This window comes from Halichoerus grypus, chromosome 2 (genome assembly GCF_964656455.1).
Source record: "Halichoerus grypus chromosome 2, mHalGry1.hap1.1, whole genome shotgun sequence".
Classification (NCBI taxonomy): domain Eukaryota; kingdom Metazoa; phylum Chordata; class Mammalia; order Carnivora; family Phocidae; genus Halichoerus; species Halichoerus grypus.
Window position 1 is genome coordinate 117,221,464 of NC_135713.1, and position 22,208 is coordinate 117,243,671.

Here is a 22,208-nt window from a genome sequence, read left to right on the forward strand (position 1 = left end):
CAGAGGTGAGCCTATCTTGAAAGAGTATGGCCTGATGAATTCCCAGGAATCCACTATGGCTGAAGCTCCAGGGAGGTGGGGGTGGGAACAAGGCTGGTAAGGGACAGCAGCTCCCAAGAAGAGCCCTAAGTAGACTGGCTGGAAACATGTTTGGAAGGGCTTTGGATTTAACAATAAGGAGTGGATACTGTCCTGGAAGTTGAAGGATCTCCACAAGTTGGTGACTGGTTGAATATTGCTGGTATTGGAGATGATAAACTGGAGAGAATCTAACTGATGTGAAAGGAGGAAATCAGGTAGAGGGCTATTCTCACTGAACACGTTCCAGGGTTATTTTTCCACTTCCTAGAGATAGCCATTATTAGAATTTGGTGACAATTTCTCCAGTCCTTGCATGCACATGCAAACACACGCATAAACCAATTTAAAAACATAAATCACATCAATCATACTCTACCCACTATTCCAAAATTTTTTCCCAGTTAATAATATCTTCATGGTTATTTTCTGTGTCATCTTTTGTTTCTTTCCTTTTGATTGGACCGCAAATATATGGCTGTGCTAGAATTATGTAACCATTCCCCTACTGACGGATATTTAGGTTGTTTCCACTGTTACAATGCCTCAGTGACCATCTTACTGATAATGTCCATACCTTGTTATCTCTTCTTTCTACAGACAGTAAGACCAATTTTGCCACTATGTGGATGGTGACAATTTTAGGCTGGGTCACAGGAGCACAACCAGGCTGGCCGTTTGAGGTGACAATTTTGGTTAAGGGTATGCCTCAGATAAACCCAGAGTAGGGTCTCAAGCATAGTGAGCACTCACTAAGTATTTGTTGAATGAATGAACAAATCAATCCACATCCACTGCAGACGGGTGTCGGGCCTGCCCTGCCCTCATCTATAACAGAATTTCTCAACCTCAGCACTACTGACTTTGGAGGCTACATTTTGTCGTGGGGGCTGCTGTCTTATATATTGTAGAATGTTTAGCAGCAACCCTGGTCTCTACCCTCTAGAAGCCACTAGCACCACCCCAGTTGCAGCAACCAACTCTATCTGCAGAAATTGCCAAATGTCCCCTGGGAAATAAATCACTCCCAGTTGAGAACCACGGATTTATAACATGGGTTGTACTTGTGTAAAGGCAAAGGCCCTTTCTCAAAACAACCTACTCTATAGAGGTTGATCCTCCTTCTTCCGATGCTGCCATACTACCAGGGCCCTTCTTCTTGGGTTCTCAGAGTCCTTTCATAGAGAATCTACGTTCTTGGTTCAGACGTCATTTCCCTAGGGCCACCTTCCCTGCCATTTCCTTCATGAAATGGGTCCATCCTCATTATTTTTTGTCAGTCTCCATTCTACATTCTCTACTCACCAAATGCCCCTCCTTAGTAGTACTTACCAAAGTTGAATTTTAGGGTTATTTGGGTAATTATTAAATTAAGCACTTTGCCTCACTCAGCTCCCCAGAGGTAGCCACAAGTAAGAATCTGGCATGTAACATGTCGGTTTTTGCTCATGATGTTTCCATCTAGTGCTGGAAACAATGCCTGACATGCAGTAGGTGCTCAATTCTGTTGGACGGATGGACAACAATTTGTTATCAGTCAGCCATGGCTAGCTCAGGGTACAATGATCTTCAACCATCTGTGTTCTGTGCCTTCTGAAACAATTCTGAAAAATGTTACCTATACCTACATTTTAAAGTTGATACGTTACATGTTCATCATTAGGTTCATTTGGCTTCAAGATAATAACTTCCAGCACAATGTAAATATTGGGAATGAAAAATTAAGCTGTGCCATCATTCTTTAAATATACCTCTTAATCTCTTATTATTTCTAATATTCCCTATGATTTGCCTTCACAGTGCTTTCTTTTAAAATCAAGGAATAGAAGAGAGTTTTGTTAAATACAAAAAAATGCCTTAATTAATCATGAAAGGTAGCTGAATTAAATTAGTAAAGGAAGTTTCCAGTTTGGGGAACGTGGACCTGGAGATACTTATATTTGGAGCAACTGCCCCTTAGTAAGATTTGTGGAGTGAGGGGTATGCTTTCCAGTAGGGGAAGGATTATTACCAACACAGACACTTTCTCAGGCAAATCAGTTTGAGGAAACGGTGCCTAGAGAAACTGAGAAAATGGAAGCCAATTCTCTAAAAATAATCCTTGCCCCTTCTGAAGTTTTGACCACCATCCTGGGAGTAACGCAGCATAGTGGCCCGAAGGGGTCAGTGTTGGACAAGCTGATGGACCCTGTCACTGGCACTCTCCTTTTCCGGAGAGAAAAGGCCAATTCCACCTAGATGCAGTAGGGAGCCCGGCAGGGGCGGCCCAACCCAGTCCTGTCTGGTGTGCATGTGTTTGCACTGTGAATTAGCCATAGGAGACCGGCTCCCAGGAGAATGGAGGCTAGAGATTCTCCCTCCTGTATCTAGAATCAGGGTCTGGGACTGTAAACAGATGAAAACCTCTTTCTCTCTCTGCTTCAAGAACTGGGTTTAGGAAAGAAACTGAGGGGTGAAGTCATGCGTCTGAATCAACTGTGAGGATTTTTTATTTTCCTCTTAGGAAATGAAAACAAGAGTGAAATCTCAGTAATTTATAGCTCAGCAGACAGTAAGCAAAGGGGCCAAACACTCCTGCTCTGGAATCAGACAGATGAGGAGGGCTCGGATCTCTCCTGGGCAAGCCCACCTTTCCAGCCCCTGCTTCTCGGGCTGTCCATCGGAACCACAGTCCCTTCCACAGAGGGCTGCCAGCAGGAGAGATGAGCCAGCGCAGGGAGAGGGCTCGGCATAGGAATGGCATGTAGCAAGAGCTTAATAAGTTAACAGTGATGATGGTGAAGATGATGATACAGCATTTGTCAGCCATGAGTGTTTCAGAACTTTCCATTCATGTCTGAAGAGGAAAAATCGGAGGTGAAAACCCAAGCCATTAAAAGGTTTTAAGTTCCATAAGCCTAGGAGTTAGAAGCAGAAATAGCAGGGCTGGGGGAGCGGGGAATCCGGGCGCTTCCATGCTGCAGGCCGGCTCTGTTCCTGCACGTTGCTCCTGACTGCCTCCCAGGCCTGAAGGTCCCAGCCGGTACTGAGAAGACGGTCTTGATGTCTAAGACAGTGTGTATGTGACGGCCAGATCTATGTTGACCGTATGACAGGTCCACCGGCCTCAGACAGAAAAGTAATGGCATTGCTCATTATATGTATCCTCTGTGAAACCTCACGGTGGGCGGGGGGGGGGGGGGTTGCAGAACTAGCTGACCTAAAATTAGTAATTGGGACTAATTGCTGGGATATATGAAAAGTCAGGTCCAGAGCAAGGCCCCCAGAGTTCCGCCTTATACAGGGCAAGGTAACAGGGACTAGCTCAGCGAGAGGCATGGAGACAACTTGGATAAGACACCGGTCCTCTCACCTGGCAGCTATCCAGCCTCCAAATAGCTTTTGTGTCCCGTCCAAAAATAAGATCACATGAGAGGGGAGAAATAAATACGCAAGTGCTTGTCCTTGGGCTTTCCGTGGGTACACCAGCATCAGCCGCCCTGCTGGAGGCCCGGGGTGGGGGGTGGCCTCCCCGCACACTCTGCTGCCTCTGTCTTCGGGCTTTTGGGGCTGGGAGAACAACCTGTATCAGGGCGGGTGTGGTGTGTGCTTTGCACTCAGCCCTCCTCTTAGGACTCCCTTGAGCTCCATTCACATGGGAGAGGGAGCAGGAAAGAGGATGAGTGAGCCAGTCGAACGAACAGCCTGACTCCAGGGGAATGAGGGCCTCGCCTCCTTTTGGGGAAGGACACTCCCTTCTGATGGAGAATGGGAACTCCCTCCCACAGCGGCCTGCCTGCTAGCTCCGGCTAGCTCCGCGTGGACTGGGTAGCCTGCTGAGGCCTCGCCCGCCACCCCCACCCCGGAAAGAAAGTGCCTCAGAGCCAAAGCAAAGAGGTGAGTGCATTCCTTTCCCCGAGGGGCTCAGTACTGCAGATGTTATGCTTGGCTTCATGCTCCTGTCCTGCACGAATGCTCTCCCCTGCCCTGCTTCTGCCTCTTCTCCTCCCTGATCTGGGACTGTGGCAGGCTGTAGTCTCCGTGAAGGAGGCTAGCTTCAAATACCTGTCCTCTCTTCTCTCATTTAAGGCCAATTTGCTCCCAGAAAGAACTGGCTAGGTCTAGTTCTTAGCGGGGAAGCAGGAAATGATTCCCACCAAGTGAATTATCTTTGCTGAGATCCAAGAAGATGTTTTCCAAGAAATCATTAGACAAATCCCATTACAGTAGAATTAATGCTTAGTTTTAAAAAGCCCTGCATGACATAGGAAATAAAAAGACGTCAGCTCATTCCTTATTATTGGGCAAAAGGGAAAAAACACATACGGGATGTGCAGAGCTTCCTCCCCCCTCACGCCTTCCACACCTCATCCTGGCTTCTTAGAACCCTGCAAAATATACTTAACAGAGCCTTGTTTCTTTGGCTGAGAACAAGAGGAATAAAATGGAGGGTTGGGGAGAATTGCTCGTAGGCAGAGTCACAGGACAAAGAAGACAAATCTCGCAGAGTCTTGGTTTCCCCTCCCAAGCACATGAAGGTACCTGTGCCCGAATGGGGATGTGTGCAGATGTCACCATCACGTGCACATGCCTAACACTAACCTGTTACAGAACCCCCTTGACTATGGACCACAAATATCTATGCTAAGAAGAAGTCAACAAAATGTAGGTGGGAGCAAGGTAACTACTCCAATGAATCAGGATGCTTTTAGTGACAGTAGACTGGAAACCAGTTTGAAGAGACTTGGGCCAAAATGAGGAAATTTGTTTCCTCATGTAAGTGAAAAGGCTTTGGTATGGCGGGATCCAGGTGCCCAGATGATGGCATCCTGACTCCACTTCTCAGCTCTGCAGCCCTGGGTCATTCTATCCCAGGAAGACTCGCCGACGGCAGTGGTGAAATGGCGACCAGCGGCTCCAGGCTGACACCCTCCTGGCCCAGCCACCCTAGAAGAACAGCCACTTCCCATTCCCAAGAGTCTAGAGTCTCAGAGTCACATCTCTCTGAACCAATGTGGGCACCGTGCCCATCCCTGCCACGGGGGTGTAGTCATCCCCACCCAAAACCGCATGGACTGAACGCAATGAAGGGCTGGGTCCCCAGAGATAACCAGCGTGCTAGTCCTAGGAGAGGGGGCTGGATACAGGGCGGCCATGGTCAACGCGGGCCACTCCGTGTTGCTCTTTTTGTGATGATCTGGATTAAGAGTTCAAGTTCCTCCAACATAACTCCTCCTCCTCTCTCTTACAGTCCACAAAATTAGTGACAGCAAGTCTCATAATAAGGATAATTATTAGAAGTGACTAAAAGACCCCATGGCATCTCATTCCTAGAGACCCCAGACCGTGGAAAAGCCACCAGAAGGCTTGTCTCTGGCTCAGTCCCCAGATAACTCACCACGCCGAGACCCACCCAGGGCCCCAACCTGCCTGTGCGCACACAGATCTCCCCTTCCCCCTCACCCACCCCTGCCCACTTGGGTCTCCCTCTGCTCCACTGATGTGAACCCATCTTGTCTTTCAAGGGCCAGCCTCAGGGCTGCCTCCCCTCTGAGGCCTGCCCAGGCCCATCCAGGCTTTCTGCTGTCTCCCACCCTGAATCTGGACAGCAATGACAGTCACCAGTAAGGCTTACTGTATCTTACTTTCTCTCCCAGCTTGAATTTTACATTCCTGGGGGGAATTAGATTTCATCTCTAGCTCTCTCTGTGGTGTCTGATACCTAGCAGGTGCCCAATTAAGTGACCAATAGAAATCCAGCATCCCCAAATACCTGAGAGAGGATGGCTTGGTAACTTGAAATCCTATATTTTTATTTTAAAAGTAATATGATAACTATAGTAGACATAGATTGAGCTTGAACTGTGTGTTGCCCTCATGGGCATCATCTCAGGAAACTCTCCCCATGATCCTACAAGTATTGTCATTATCCCCATTTAACATATGGGGAAACTGAGTCTCAGAGAACTGAGCTACTTGTCCCATATCATACAGCTAGTAAGCGGTGACATGGGAGTTGGAACCCATCTCATTTCCTATTAAACTTGTCACTGACATGCTTATCAGGGGAGCTTCCGGCTGACTGATTTTAAAGACCAAGGAACACCGGTGACTGGCCAAAGGGCATGAGTCAGCTTGGATATTTTGGACCCATCCTCTGTCAGTGGGGCTCCCAGTGCCTTTATAGGGGGGTCCTTATTAGACTGTACCCAGGGCTGAGGAGACACTCACCCACCCCAAAACCAAAAAGAAAGTCAGGGGCACATGGATTTCCCCAAACAAGATACCTCTGGGGCTCTGTAGAGAGTGAGGTATCTTTTCTATTAAATGAAGGTAGAGCAGTCGTTCAGGAAATGTGAGCTGGCAAGTGGGCTTTAGAATTTAAGCTTGCCGTTCTGGCTGCCCATCATTACATAGATGGCCCTGACATTTCTACCTTTGGAGGGTAGCTTGCAGGATTTGGAAAGCAACCAAATTCTGATCTCGAAGGAAACCAAAATCTTGAGAAAATGGTATTTTTTGTACTGCCTGTGCCTCGAGCGTCCAGCCACTGGCCTCTTGTCTGATGCTGTCACCTGTGGGGCCTGTGAGGCGCTTGCTTTGAGGGTATGTGGTTTTCTTGATGCCCACTGACCTATTCATATGGGTTAGCATCTTCTCAAGAGCAGAGCCTCCTTGACTGATTTCATTAATCCTCCCAAGTTCCCATGGGAGGGTCAGAGTGAGAGCGTTCTCACAACTGAGGCACGGTGAGACTGAGTCTGGTCCCGGGTTACACGGAGGTTACACAGAGCCCAGACTGGGGCTAGCAGAGCTCTGAGGTCTCAGGGTCCAAGCCTGCTCACTTCTCAAGTTTATTGCAGAAAACAGTTAAAGACAAAAGAATCATATAAGATAAGTAAAATTCTTTGGCTAAGTCTTTAAGAGAAAAAGCACTGTTAGACCCAACAGAAATGAAACTATACGTTCGCACAAAAACTACACAGATCTGTACACAAACGTTCATAGCAGCATTATTTGTCATAGCCCAAACAGTGAAACAAGCCACACGGCCACAGGCTGGAGAATGGGTACATAAGATGTGGCATCTCTGGACAATGAGATATTACTCAACAAGAACTAGGAATGAAGTTCCTCTATAACACCGAGGAACCTTGAAGACATTATGTTTTTTAAGGGAAAAAAGCCCATACTGTATGACACCATTTCAGACAGAAAGCAGACGAGTGGTTGCCTAGGCCTGGCAGGAGGGGGGCATGGGGAGTGATTGCTACTGTGTATGGGGTTGCTTCTACGGGATGACAAAAATGTTCTAAAATTAGTGGTGATGGTTGCACAACCATGTGAATACACTGAAACCATTTGACTGTTTACTTTAAATGGGTGAACTGTATGGCATGTGAATTCTATCTCAAACTTGTTTCAAAACCCAAACCATGGTTAATGAAATAATGAACCCAGTGACAGGGCTTCCCTGAAGGATATGGTCTCACCCGTGGGCTCTGATCAGCTCGGGTCTTCTCCCGCAGAGCTCGGCCATGACAATCTCAGGGGCAGGGATACAGATGGAAAAGACTGGATCCTTTGATTTCTCCACAGAGACTACACGAGGAGGAGTTCTGACGCCCTCTTTCCCGTGTGGATTATTTAGAATTTTATGGAATCGATCTCACTATTCTGTTTTCATTTCTGGGTTTCAAGTCAGGCTTCAAAAAGCATTCTCCATTCTAAGATTATAAATCTTATAGAACTTAACTAATGTTTTCCTCTAAGGTTTGTCTTCTTACGTTTAAATACTCAACTGAGGATCCAGGTTGTTTTTGTTTGTTTTGCCAAACAGATAGACAGTTATTAAATCAGGAGTTTTAAATTTGGGGTTACGATGGACTTGGGGTATCTTGTAACTTGCAGGAATATAAAAAAATGTGAGTGTGTGTGTGTGTGTGTGTGTGTGTGTGTCTGTTCATTTTTGGGGGGGAAAGGGTTATAGATCTTGTCACATTCTCAGGGGTTTTGTGACTCACAGAAAAAACCACTGAACTCTACATTTCATAACCTGGGGTCCAGGTAGACTATGCATGTATATTCCAGTGCACGAAGCTGAATCCAAGCCAAGAGGACAATTATTAAACAATTACAGGGGAGGCCTGAGCGATTACTTCTGGGAAAGTTCTTTGTCACATGTCTAGTGAGAGTTGTACCACCTTTTGGTTTGACGGCTTACTGAGGCAGAGAACAAGAGGTAACTCTCACGGGCTCTCCCTGGGCCTAGAAAACTTGACGTTTTTATTCATCTGCTGACAGATCAGTGGAGCTAAATCATTTTAGCTGACAAAACTTGGGGCCTTCTGTCACAAAGAATTTGAGGAGGCTTACGGTCCTCAATATAAATGAATGATCAAGTGGAAATGAAACTGCCATGACAAAGAAGGTGGCAGACCCTTGTGTTTGTGTGTGTGTGTGTGTGTGTGTGTGTGTGTAGACTCATATATTCATGTACTAAATATATACGCAACACCCGATGCATGCCAGGCATGGTCTAGACTGGGCTTCTCAAAGTGTGGTCCCCAGACCAGCAGTTTCACCATCACCTGGGTACTTGTTAGATGTGCAAATTTCTAGGTCCACCCCAGACCTCCTGAATTAGAAGCTTTGGAGTCAGGGCCCAGCAATCTGTGTCTTAATAAACCCTCCAGGTGATTCTGATGCACATCCATGTTTGAGAACCACTGGTTCTAGATACATCTAGGGATGTAATGGTGAAAAGACAGATGAAATCCCTGCTTTCCTCATGGAGTTGACTTTCCAATGTGTGTGGTAGGGGAGACAGGAAACAAGTAAGCAAATAACTGAATATGACAATGTTCTGATGGCAGTATGGTCTATGAAGGAAAAGAAAGCAGGGGGATATGAAGGACAGTGATGGGGGCTGATTTAGAGCCAGTGGTCAGGGAAGAGGCAATCTGAAATGAGATAAGAATGATAAGCTATAGCTGGCTGTGCAAAGAGGGGCAGAAAATAAATGTGTACATTTTAGGTAGAGGGAATAGCAGATGCAAAGGTCCTGAGGCAGGACTGTATTTGGCCTAGATGAGTAGTATGACTGGAACACAGTGAGCAAGGAGTTTATAGCAGGTGGAATTAGGGAAGCAGGTGGAGGGAGCTAGCTTAGCTTTTGTTCTTAGAACAAGTCAAAGGCAACAGACAGTTTTGAACAAACACGGACATGATCTGATTTACCTTTCAGCAGGATCCCTCTGGAATGAACTATAGAGGGTTAGGGTAGAAGCAGGAAAATCAACTAGGAGGATATTCCAATAACCCAGGAAAATGGTGCTTGGATGGACTAGACAAATGTGCAAAGATCTATTATTAAGGGAAAACCAAACAATAATGCAGGACACTGGACCTAGTAAATTGTTTTTGAGCATATACACATTCAGATGGATGAAACCATTTCTCCCCAAAGTTTCCAGGAAAACTCCCCAGTTTCCCCTCTGGGGAGAGGAGATTAGTGAGGGTCATTTTATAGCCTACTGTATGTCATGCATTTTGGTCATGTGTGTGAAGCATTACTTTTATGTAAAGATAAAATATTTTAAAATAAAAATTGAAAAACTGAGATCGAGGAAAACATAAAACAGAATAGGTGATGGGTGATCAATATCAGAGAGAGGAAGCCCACGTGGGTTAGAGTCCTTTCCAAGCACGGGCTCCTGGAGTCGCTGGAGAGACAGGCTGACCATGGGCTGAGCTCCTGCTCTTGGATTATGATGGGATCAGGCTACCGCCTGCTTGAGAACCACTGGGCCCTGTTTCTGTCCTGCGGCTCTGATGATGTTTGTGGCTTTCGGGTCTCCTTGGGCAACTCATACAATTTCCTGTGAATGTCTGCTGCATTTCTCTCTGCTCTGTTTGTCAAATCGCTCCCCCAACATCCTGGCAGTTGGTTCACCATGAGGCCAGCATGCCCTTCATTTAATTGCATGATTTGGCATAAACAGAAGGAAATACTTTGCTAGGGGAGAGAGTATAATAACGCAGCATCTGATTTCTCCTGTCAGCTGATTAGGATTTGTCGTGTCCCAACAAGGTCAAATGAAATTAGAAAGAAAATGCAGTGTGTCTGGTGTGTTTCAAATAACTGCGTCATTTATGTAAACAGGACGAACGAAGGGGAAGTTTTTAAAGCAAATACTGACTATCAGCCTCAAGATTCAAGGCAAAAGAAGCCATCGCTTGTAGGTTATGCCTGGAGAGGAAGAATATTTATTGGGGGGCATTTTGAATTCTGCTGATTCTGTCATGCTCTGGTTCTGCTGTCATGTTGGTGAAATTAACCAGGGACATCTGATTTTCAGAGGCACGGAGCATAGAATAAGTAAAAGCACAGCAATACTACATCTACCTTTATCACCCTGCTACACCTCTTAGAAGAGGTTTAGAACCACTTTCTCTACAAGCAACTGCTCAAGGGCTCCAGTGAGTCAATCTCTTAGGATGCAGAAGGAAAAATCTCACCTCCGGAACCAGCCACAACATTTTAGGTGTGGACGACTCTGGCCACAGCCACACTTCCGTGGATAAACCTACCAGGCTTCTCCTAGGGTTTCTGTGGGTCCTGCAAATTGTCATGTTCTTCTTCTCCCAGACCCACCCTCTGCAGTGCTAGGAGGCCCGCATACAGGTTGTAACCACTGCAGAAATTGTTTAAAAGTAGTCTAGGAGCTTTGAGGGAAGAGATGGGTTTTGTTACATGGTCTGTAGAGGATCTGGTGTCTTGTGGATGCTTAATGAGCAGCTGCTCATTGTTATCTCTCTGTGCTTCAGAAGGCCCTTTGGCAATGTTCAGATCCTCAGGAAGATTATTATGTTTTAAAGCCAATTATGAGTGCCTTTGAATACGTGTACATGGCAGTTCATGGAGGTTCCAGGTAATAAAATTTGGTGAAAACGACTTTTTCTGTAGTTTTCAAGTCCCTTTCAGGAGAGCTGCGGCTCACCCATTATTAGACTTAAGTGATGTGTGTGCTTCTAGGTCTCTGTCCCAGGGGATGAGCTTCTCTGAGACTCATCCCCTCAGAAGGCACAAATATGGCTCTGTGGATGCTACCTTCAGAATGCATCAGAAGCTACCCGCTGTGTTTGGAGACCAGGCTTCCACCCCCACCTTCCAAGGGGAAGTGGAGAACAGAGAGCCTATTTCTAGTTCTCACAGGTCCACCTGTACCTGTCTTTCTGAATCATCGGTGGGTAGGCTTAGACACACACACATACACACACACACACACTCACCCCTCCCAGGCTCAAATGCCTACCTAAGGAGGAGGGACTCTCATCCATTATAGGAAACTATTAATCATGTTTCCATTTAGTCTCTTCAAAGATACCTCCAGATCTATATCCTCTCAATCCAATTTCCAGCTTCACTCCCTACCTTCTAGCCAGGCGGCTTCCTCCCTTCCTCACTCTGTCCTGGCCAGTGGCATAAAGATGATGCCCGAGGTCCTTTAACGAAATCCCCGCCCCTAGAGCTGGGCTCACCTGAGGATTTGTTTGCCTAGCTCAGCAGTGACAGGCTCGACCACGGGTAAGGGATGACAGAAACGCTCACTCTGCAGCCCCTTCCAGCCCTAGCCTGGATGGCCATTGCCTCGAGTGGCTTTGCAACATGCCCTTTGCAAGGCGTGGCTCTAGGAATGGCACAGACACACACACACACTCTGCCACACACAGACACCAACACCCTGTGTAGAGATGCCAGGTGACAGAACAGAAAGGGACTCTTTCATCCAGCAGCCTTCTGATTCCAGAGGAGCGTCTCTGAGCCACGACCTGCTGTTTCCCTGGCGACTGAGACTTCCAAATAAACAGGATTCTGCTCAGACAGGCCAGTAGTCCATTCGGCTCAGCCATTTGCCCCAACACAAACCACGCTAAAATAACACCCAGGACAGTCGCTGTCGCTGTCTCTGCCTCCCTTCCCGGCCGGCCAATAGCTCTGCATTCCTGGGCCTGCAGCTGGAGTCAGAGCTGGGGGCACGCAGAGCTTTGTGTATGTCCTTGTGGGTGGGGTCCGCATGGGCTGTTGTCTAAAGGCAGGTCCCCTTTGCTGACCAACAAGGCCAGCGAGAGACCCAGAGGCTGACATTCTTGGCCCCCCAGCCTGCCTCCCTGCTTCCCACACAGCCCCGCGGGACTGGTAGCCGGCTCTGTGGCATGGTGTCTGGAGGCGGACCAGCAACCTGATGTGCATGCCACGGCCCGTCCCCTCTCCCCACACAGAGCTGCAGCAACCAAGAAGTCCAGAGAGCCGGTGTGGGGCTGCTGGGGAAGCAGCGGCGGCACAGTGACCGCGACACAGAGCGGACGACACCCAGCCGATTCCCTTTCCCCTTGGACGAAGAGGCACCGTCCTCAGCCTGCAAGTTTTTCAGGTAAGAATCTGAGTATTTGTTCTAGGGAACAAAGAGCAGCTTATATGCAAAGCTGAGGGTGTGTGTGTGTGTGTGTGTGTGTGTGCGTGTCCCAGTGCAAGGACAACAATGACGCGGAGATGGAAAAAAACTCGGGAAAAGTTAAGGCAGTAGGATGTTTGAAGCAGATCCCACTGGAACCAGCTGTCCTGCAAGGGCACCCAGAAGCTCCCCTCCGGCTGGGTTTAAACCGTGCTGCAGACTGCTTGGGGGGAAGGGCTTGCTGATGGCACAGGCAGGTAAAAATAGCACCTAGTTTAGAGACTGTAAAAGTAATCATGCACCATGCTGCCCAGCACCTTCCTCCCTGCACTGCCAGGCTGGTGAGGACTGGAGGGGGCAGAATGTTCTCATTTACTAAAGTGCTGGATGTGGCCCTTTTGGTTCGGCAGAAGCCAAAATCTGTGGCTTTAGTGAGTCTGGCTGGCACACTCACCCTCTTGGGGAGCCTGGACGTTCAGCTGCCTCAGGAAGTCTGTTCACTGGGTGGGCACCTGAGATTTTATCAACATTTTGGTATGAAAGTCAGGCTGAAATATAGGATTAGCAGAATGCGATAGGATAGGCTGGTATTCTGACGGTCCTCCCAGCCACCTGGATTATTCCTTACCTTCCTTCTGATCTTCTCAGAAAATCACCTCCTCCTCTCCGTACCCCTGCAGACAGGCACCGCAGAGAAGGTGTGTGAAAGTCTAGCCACACCCACGTCACGATTACGTGCCCAAAGTGTTCAAGGCTTCTAGACAGGAGCACCTGACAAATTCAGACCTCCAGGTCTGAGGTAGAATTCAGGCATTCAATCAAGTACCCATTTTTCAGAGACCCCAGAGGGACCCACCTCATCTGGGCACTCGGGTCCAAGAGCTCCCTCCGTGACTCGGCAGAATGTAAACACTCTGTGCTTTCTCCAGCTGTTTCAATCCACCCCCACTTTTCTGCATTCTTTTCTGCTTGGGCACTTTCCCTTTCATTCCCTACAGGGATGTGATTGTTTATGACTTAGCTCTGCGCACACCAGTGGGAGATGCAAGCATCCGGCAGAGGATGAGCCGGGCGCTGTGTGGGGCTGAGCCGGCCTGACGGGGCCAGAGGGTTGAAAAGAAATGAGCCTAGCATTGCAAAGTGGTGTCCAGTGAGGAGCTGTCTGGGTGAATGAGTGTGGATTTTGGTGGAGACTGTGATTCACAGTCACAAATTCCCTTTTCCTTTGTTTTCCTTGTGTTGGTCATTGAGGGCTTCTGAGGAAAGTCCCCTTTTGAGATTGTATATCCGAAGGCAAGATCATCAACTTGCCGCCGAGGGCGGCTGGTGCACACTGGAGACTTTCTTCTGTTGACCCTGCCTTTTTTAGTGTGAGTAAATGGATTGGCAAGTGAGGTACTTAATCCAGAGCGAAGTTAATGCACAAAAAATTAAGGGAGGAAACACGGAGTTTCTTGTAAACTGCCTCCCAAATCTGGTGTGCAGACATACATATATGGCTTTTACCTGGTTGCGGAAAGGATTTAAGGAGGCACTCTGCTTCGTTCGGTGGTGTGACGTCACAGGCCAGGAGCATCAACCATGATGACTGTATTTGCAGTGGTGACGGTGGAGGGACATCATACACTCCTCTACCCTTAGTGAAGGGATGCCTGATCCCAGGACAGGGGGTGTGCTCACTGAGTCTGCTGACATGCATTCTGTGGCCCTTGCGTCAACTATGGAGGATCATGGTGCTACCAGGCCTGCTGTACCAGCTTCTAGGAATCAGGGATGGTGCGGACCGGAAGGCACGCCCCTTCCACTTGATCAGATCGGTGTTGCTTGGCTAATGCAATACTCCTTGATTTAAGCTACTAGAAAAATAATCTACAGTCATTGGTGCCACAGACATACCCTGTTTTAGGTAAATCTAACACCTACACATGACACAAATTCTAGGCGAATGAGTTTTTTTCCTTAAAAAAGGATCCGCTAATCAACAAATGTTCATTGGGTACTGCCAAGGTGTCCCACTTCAAGGTACCGCTGGATCAAGCCCACTCAACCACAGAGGAGGGAGGGCACCTACCTGGGTGGGCAGGTAACAGAGAATGGGCCTGGGCTGACAGGATATCCAACGCAGCTGGGAGGCAGAGTCCAAGATATGGGGACAAGGACAAGCATCTGGACCAGTGGCCTAGAGGGAGAGAAGAGGAAGGAAGGGAACAGTAATTGTCTGATTCCTAAATATCACTACTTAAGAGAGGCAGCCTAACATAGTGACCAAGTGCATAGATTCTGCAGCTGAGCTCCCTGGAGTTCGAGTTCAGACAGTGCTATTTATTAATCCCATGGCCTTATGCCTCAGTTTCATCATCTGTAAAATGGGGTAATAACGTACCATCCTTGTTGGTGAAAGGATCAAATGAGTCATGCTCTTAGCACAGTGCCTGGCTTATAGTGAGTACTATGTGAGTATCTGCCATTGTTATTACTGAAAGGTGGGTCTGAAAAGGCTGTCCACAAGTCCATTTGTTCCAAAGTCCAAAGTGAGACTCTATGAGTGACCACTATGGCCACGTTTGGGGCAGCATGGAAGTGCTTTGGCTCTGGCATGGGTTTTGCTTTCATCTCGGGAGCATTCAGAAATCGAAGGGCTTCTGTGTTGGTTGCTAGTGTTTCCTGAGCCCTTACTGTGTGCCAGGTACTCTGCCTGGCTTTACGCACAGTTGCTCAAGACAACGTCTGTGAATCTGTCCAAGGAATGCTAGCGATGGGGGCAGGTCTGAGGAGCATGCCCGTCTTGCTCCAGGACTGTGCAGATGTGGGTGGTCCTTCGGCCAAGACTCATCTCTGTCTCTTCAGGATCTGTGGTTTGCAAACTTTCACATGCATAAGAATCATAGGGAAGCTTGTTTTAAAAATCAGGTAAAGATCCTGCACACAGAAGTCCTGATTTAGCCAGGTTCCCGAGGGCCCCAGGATTCTACATTTCCTGGGTGGGGCCCAGGTGATTCTGACTTTGGTCCATAGGCCACAGCTGAAGTCTGACCATGACTCTGGTTCTTTTCTCTTCATTATTGTGAACAAGAACATGGAGTCATTTGGCCTCAGTGACCGTCAGCTTCTTCCTTGCCATCACCTTCTTCCGGAATGGCCATTTTCCTGGGACTCACCCCCCACTGGCATGAGGTGGACCACACACCACACCTGCTGCACCCTGAGTTATTACGTGCCCAGCACAGTGGCAAGCCCTTCATGCCCATCCCTCACTCAGTCTTCAGAGCTATCCCATCAGTCAGGTGCGGTCATTATCCACCTGTTACAAGGGAGGGGAAAGGCCCCACTGCTAGTGAGCAGCTAATTTGGGGTATGAACGCCGATTACCAGAGAAGCAGCATGTAACCTCTTGGCCAGGCGACAACTGGGGTTTTAGCTGCTTGTCAGGTCAGCCTTTCCCTTCTCACTCGTGGGTGTCTTTCTCTGGTTCACACTCCTCTCTCGTCTGCTTCTGTTCCCCGGCTCCCACATAACTTCCTCAGAAGATGATGTGTCCCTGTGCTTCCCTACTTTTTTCTCCTTCAATAAATCAAAAAGGGTTGGGGCAATGCACAGGTGGAAGGCAGGTGTTATGAGTTGAACTATATCCTCTCCTTAAATTCGCATGTTGAAGTCCTAACCCCCAGAATATCAGAATGTGACCTTATTTGGAGACGCCTTTACAGAGGAAATCAAGTCTAAATGATGTCATTAGGGTGGGCCCTAATCCAGAATGACTGGTGACCTTATAAAATGGGGAAATTGGGACACAGAGACACATCTAGAGGGATGACGAAGAGATGAAGACACAGGGAAAAGAGGGCCATCTCCAGGTCATGGACAGAGCCTGGAATAGATCCCTCCCTCACAGCCTCAGAAGGAGCTAGCAGCCATCTATAAGATGGAGAGAGGCCTGGGACAGCTCTTTCCCGCACCACTCTCAGAAGGAACCAGCCCTGCCGGTACCGTGGTTTTGGACTTCAGGCCCCCAGGACTACAAGGCAATACACTTCTGTTGTTTGAGACATGGTCTGTGGTACTTCCTACGGGAGCCTAGCAGACTACTACAGTGGGAACCGGAGTCCTACATTCCCCCCGCAGGCCCTGAGTTTGGGGTGATCTAGTTTGAGGCCAACACGTTATACCAAGCTATGACAACGTTCTCTTTTCTTTAACTCACGACTGTTCTTCTGTTGGCTTCAACACTGTTCATGGGAGTCACAAGTAGGTCCAAGTCCCAGGAAGGAAGAAGGAATGAACAGCAAGGATGAGGAGGGAGGAAGGAAGGGAAAGTAAAGAAACAAAGAGGCAGGAAGAGGAAAAGGAGAGAGAGTGGGGACTGGGATGGGGGATACTTGAGGGTCGATCATGCCCATGTCAGGTCCATCCCACTCCCCTGTGGGAGGCCACCTGTGTGCCAGGGAGCATGTTAGGGAACACTGGGGTACAACAGAGCCTGGAATGGGTGGCCCCTACCTTCAGGAAAGCCGGAGGCCAGATAGGGACACAGATCTCAATCACGCAGTACTTCTCCCGAGTGTCTCAGGAAAGCAAATGCACTACCCGACCCAGTCGGGGGGTCTGGAAAAGCTTTGGTGAGTTCGTGATGCCTGGGTTGAGATGTGGGGGACTGGCAAGGGTCCACTGGGTGAGGGATGAGTGTTTCAGATGGAGGGAGGAGTACTGCCAAGGTCACACGGGATGAGGAAGTGTGGCACTGCTAAGGAGTGGTGGAAAGGCCAGTGTGGCTGGAATGCAGGGAAGAAGAAAGAGGAGCTAGCCAGAGCTCAAGGCCAGGACGGGGCTGGACCATGGCAGCTGTGTTGACGATTTTTGTTCTTCAAATGAGAACCACAGAAGGCCGGAGAAGGAAGCCATCCTATATAGGGAAAACTCCTTTCAACAAAGGGAATGCTGGGATAGAGATGCTGATGGTGTGGTTTAGCAGCGGATCCATCCTGAAGCCAGACATCAGGCTTTTTGAGCTCCCAAACTTGGGGTTGGCTGCATTGCTTCTCGGGACTGAAGTTCCAGGACACTTCCTAAAAATTGCTGTAGCCATGGTCGACCCTCAACAGAGCACATTCTAGGTGTTCGTCATGGTCCCACTGGAAAGGGTCAACTAGGGACACTTTTCTCCTGTCAGCGAGGTTGATTAGCAAACTGGGCACCTCAGACGGGTTGACCAGGCAGCCCCCTGTTCGGCATCCTTTGGAGGACAAAGAGAGGCAGGCCCCGGAATATGACCTCTCTGCTTGCGTACTTTGCCTGAAACAAGAGGAGCTTGCATGCATCCCGGAGGCTAATGATTCCATGGGGCTGCCGAGAAGGGCAGAGATTCCGGTTGTGAAAGGGAAAGAAGTAAGGGCAGGAAGCCCAGAAAGACCCCTGAGGCTATCAGGGGTGAGAGTGGGCAGAGAAGCGTCTGAAAGGAGCAGGGCAAAGTCCAATGTTGCCTTATTCATGAGTTCCTGGGAGCAGTATTCAGCTGAGCCTGGAGCCTGTAGCCCTCCCAGGCACAGAAGTGGCCCCCTACCACACACACACCATCCCCATCGCCGGGATCCTTCTCATCCATGCCTGTTGTTGTGGGCACAATCTGCACGGGAGGCCTTCGCCAGATGCCCTGCCTCCCACAAAAAGAACTCTCTTCCTTTTTCTTTCTGAAGAGGGACTGGATTTGGCTAAGCAAGGATGAGTTCTCGGAACAAGCGGAGCACACTTTGGAGAAGAGAGGTGATTTTCAGGAAGGTGAATAAGCAGCCCGAGGCCTCTTGGCGAGCAAGATCCCCTGACTCTGCTCCTCTCACATCTCTCACCCACTCTTGCCCCACTGGCCTCTTTCCTGTTCCTCTGGGGTGCCATGTCCTTGCCTGCCTCTCGGACTTTATGACTCTGTTCCATCTGTCTGGAATGCTCTACCCTATTCTTCACATAGCAGGTCTTTTCCCCCTCGGGCCTCACCTCTCTTGGGAACTCCCCAAAGAGGCTTTCTTTCCTGTCTCTCCCTCTCATGGCCCTTGTCCCAGTCTGGACTTTTCAATTTTTTAAAGACTTACTATTGCCCAACTTCCCCACTCATGAGAGCAGGATCTCATCCATCTTGTTCCGTGCTGCATCCCTAGGACAGAGCCTCGCTACAGAGCAGGTGCTCGATAAATATTGGCCCAAGGAATGAATGAGTGAATCATACAGTCTTGGAGTGGGAAAGCCAAGGTCAAGGACACTCTCTGTTGCTCCTCATAGCTCTAGAAAGGGGCGCATCACATCTGAAAGCAAAGCTGACAAGTTTGCATCAAGTGCCTCCGACCCTGCCTTAGGGGAGCACACCCCTCAGGGGCCCCCATGCTATATGCCACCGACTCTGGCTTATCCAGCCTAGTCTCATCTCTTCAGAGCACTCACTTTGGTTGTCTGGAAAAATCCAGCTTAGTTGTATTATTCATGCTTAGAGATGAACAACATCTTTTGGCTGATGGGCATCAAAGGCAAGTAAGTGATGTCAGGCACCTAGAAGGGAGAGGTCGATCTGGTGTGTTCCGGCCCTCACAGCCATGGAGGCAGCTGGAACAGAGCATCTCTGCCTTCGCCATCAGTCGGATGGGAACAGAAGCAGTTTGCATTGATTAATCAATGTGTGCAAAGTGCTGGACCAATACCTCTGCGGACATAAAGAACCTCTAAAAATGAGACTCTCCTTGTCCTTCCTCAGGATCTGTCAGAGTTTAGAAATGGCAACAGGGGGAGAGCTGAGGTGAAGGCTCCAGTCACTCCCTGGAGCCCACATAGAGCAAGTCTGCAGCCCAGAGAACATTCCCCCAGTTCAGAGTCATGGGCTAGGTCGACCCAGGCTTCTCGGCCTTTAGTGATAAGGAATTTCAGTTATAGGAGCAAGCACAAAATCTTCGCTCAGGTGGCCACAAAAAACTTGCTCCATTCTCCCCGGCTGGTCCTGGATGCCTTTGTGGAGGGCTCTGGAAGCAGAGTTCCAAGTGCCTTAGAAAGACAGTAAGCAGAGAAGCCCAAGATTCATCTCACTGTTCCGATTCTGCCCCACTGCTCTCATTACCCTTTCATTAGTTCAGAGTGACAGTCTGTGGTGCCTAATGGTAGGGGAGCAAAACGGTCAAGGGCATGGACTCTAGGGTAAGGCTGGCTTTGAATTCTGGCTCTGACTCTCAACAGATGCATAGCCCTGGCCAACTTCTCCATTTCTGTAAAACAGAACAGGGGCACCTGTTTCCTGGGGTTGCTTCTGGGAATATGGGCGGTAATAGAGGCGAAGTCCATTCTGCGTTACATTATCAATGTTAGGTGCTGCTCTCTCATAGGGTTGGGTTAAGGCTTTAGTGAGACAGTCCGTGTAAAGCACCAAAAATGTTTTAGGATGTAACACACAGCACAGTATTTGCCCATTAAAATAGTAATTATTGCTACTGACAAGGCTTTTTTAGAAGTCTTTGTAAGAATTTATTTGATCTAAAAAAATGTTCCTGGGACATGAAGGTCACCTGCTGTCCTGCTCTTCTTCCATCAGTTTTTTTGTTTGTTTGTTTCAAGGGACAATAATCACCCTGTGCTTTCTCAGCACTCTAAAATCCTCGTGTCAGGAACCCACAACTAGCCAAGGAAGCCATAGAGCCCTTGAAGAGTTGAAGCATGGAACAGACACAGGCCACTTGTTCAGGACTTGTAGGCTGTGGGCGTTTCCAACAAACAATTAAAGGAGTCAGCTTCAGCAGGCTCCTTCTGCTCAGTTCACAAAACAGCTTTTGGGATTCCCACCCATCCAAGGGCATGAGGTTCCTCAGGGCACAGACTCCTCACAAATTCTGCTCTAGCGCCCCGGTCCGGGACTTTGAGCTTAAGTCATCTGAAAGTCCGACTGCTGGGATGAAAGCGACAGGCTGGTGTAGGCCGGACTGGCCCGGCTTTTGCATTCAGGCTGTCCACTGCTCCGTCCCTCCCTCCTGCATGACCTTGCGTAAGGAACTGGTCCTTTTTATCCTCTGGGCTCCTTCTACAAGAGCTGCCTCTAGAGAGTGGGGTGGAGGTTAAATGTGGTGTGTAGAGCTCCAGCTGTCTCTCTCTACACGCCTTCCTTTGTGGCCTTTCTGACCATCACATAGTTGTGGATATGGAAAAACCCCAGCAGCGATCAATGTGTTAAAGGTTTGCCAATATTCGCTTGCACCAGGTGACCGTGAGCACATCACTTGGCTTCTGGAGCAGCACAGAGAGATGGATTATGGGAAGGGGTCCAGGCCATGGTCTGAAGGAGGGGATGCTGGCAGCCCCCACACTCAGCTCAGCCCATCCTTGCAGCGCGGGAGCCAAGCCCACATTATGGATTTTCAGCCTGCTGCTCCCCTGGGATGTCAGACTTCTCACGAAGACCTGAAGATTGATGGTCTTCCTTAAAGGAGGGGGACCCCTTCCTGACCCACTCTGAACTTCCCCAGATGCCTCTCCACCTCCCACTGAGGCCCGAGGACCTAACACGCAGCTGGTTCAGGGTGGATCCAAATGGAAGCAGCACACATGGGGGGAGAGCGTTTCCAAGGCGATGTCCGAGTTGTCTCTAGTGACCCGCTGACCTGATCCTCCCTGCCTTATGCTGCCCCAGAACTGAGCCAAGCCTTTGGAGGGCGGATACACCTTAGGATGTCTGGCCGGGGCCCTACTGTGGTGGGAGGTTCGGATCCCACGCTGGGATGGGCCCTGGGGAAGGTCAGGGGGAGGGTGAGCCAAAGCAGCCTTCATCGCCTCTGTTACCTCCTGGCCTTTCCTTCTTCTGATGGAACGGCAGTCAGATGTGGGGTGTGGAGGCCCCTGTTTCAGCGATTGTAAAGAACATCTCTTCAAAAGAGCTCTCAACATGTCTTATTGTAGGATGGAAGCAGAGCCTGAATTGGTTACTTTAAAGTCTTTTTATACTGTAGATCAAGAGAAAGACCTCTGGTGACTAATTAGGAGTCCTACATTCGTCAGACTATTACAGCCCCAAAGTCAGTGTTTCCCCGGAGTCAAGGTCCCTTTCTCTTCCTGGCCAGTCCCACATCCTGCTGGGCCTGCGTTGGCCGCTCATGTTTCTCATTATCTCTCCCCCATCCTCTTTAAAGGCTTCTCACTCCACCCAGGGGTTTTATTTTTAAAACTTGCACAGTAATGCTAGGGCTGAGCAGGACACACTGCCCACATTCCCGGGAAACTGGGCTGCCTGGAAAAGCATCCCCCTTTTCGGAGACTTCCTTCCTTCCTCCCTCCCTCCCTCCCTTCCTTTCATATTTATTGGGCACCTTCTCTATGAAGGGCTCTGCCAGAGGACATGAAAACAAAGGGAAAGATACAGTCCCTGCCCTCGGGGAGCTTACTTTCTAACAGGGTAGGGAACACTGGGGATAGGCACGTACACACACACCAAGTAAATACTGGAAGTAAGTAGAAATTTGTTCAGATCTACTCTATAAAAGGGACAAACAAGGCACTGGAACAAGAGAAGCTGTTACAAATCAGGTAGACAGGGAAAGCCTCTCTAAGGTGGTGGCACAGAAGAGAAAGCCAGAGGAATGAGGGGCGTCATGCATGCAAAGAGTAAGGCTAAGACTATTCTTTGTGGAAGGAAGACTAGGGGGTAAGGTCCTGAGGTGAGCAAGTGCTTGGTGTGTTCTA

The 22,208-nt window shown here is 48.8% G+C and overlaps 1 protein-coding gene and 1 long non-coding RNA gene across 5 annotated transcripts in view; one reads left to right on the plus strand and one right to left on the minus strand.

Annotated features, from left to right (window-relative positions):
- The window catches only part of LOC118550951 (uncharacterized), a 360,365-nt gene that overhangs the window by 12,155 nt on the left and 326,002 nt on the right, over positions 1 to 22,208 (minus strand). The window contains exons 9-10 of the long non-coding RNA XR_013445824.1: positions 14,587 to 14,694; positions 13,144 to 13,189 (exon numbers count right to left, since the gene is read on the minus strand). This is a non-coding gene — a long non-coding RNA (uncharacterized LOC118550951). The remainder of the gene's footprint in view (positions 1 to 13,143; positions 13,190 to 14,586; positions 14,695 to 22,208) is intronic.
- FGF1 (fibroblast growth factor 1) overlaps positions 3,522 to 22,208 on the plus strand; it is a 93,569-nt gene continuing 74,882 nt past the window's right edge. For 2 of the 4 annotated variants that reach the window (XM_036099126.2, XM_036099127.2), the window contains exons 1-2: positions 3,524 to 3,954; positions 12,343 to 12,494. The gene's annotated coding sequence lies outside the window, so the exon portion shown is untranslated. Of the gene's footprint in view, positions 3,955 to 12,342; positions 12,495 to 22,208 lie in introns of all 4 variants that reach the window. The other 2 variants (XM_036099128.2, XM_036099123.2) reach the window with 2 other exon arrangements.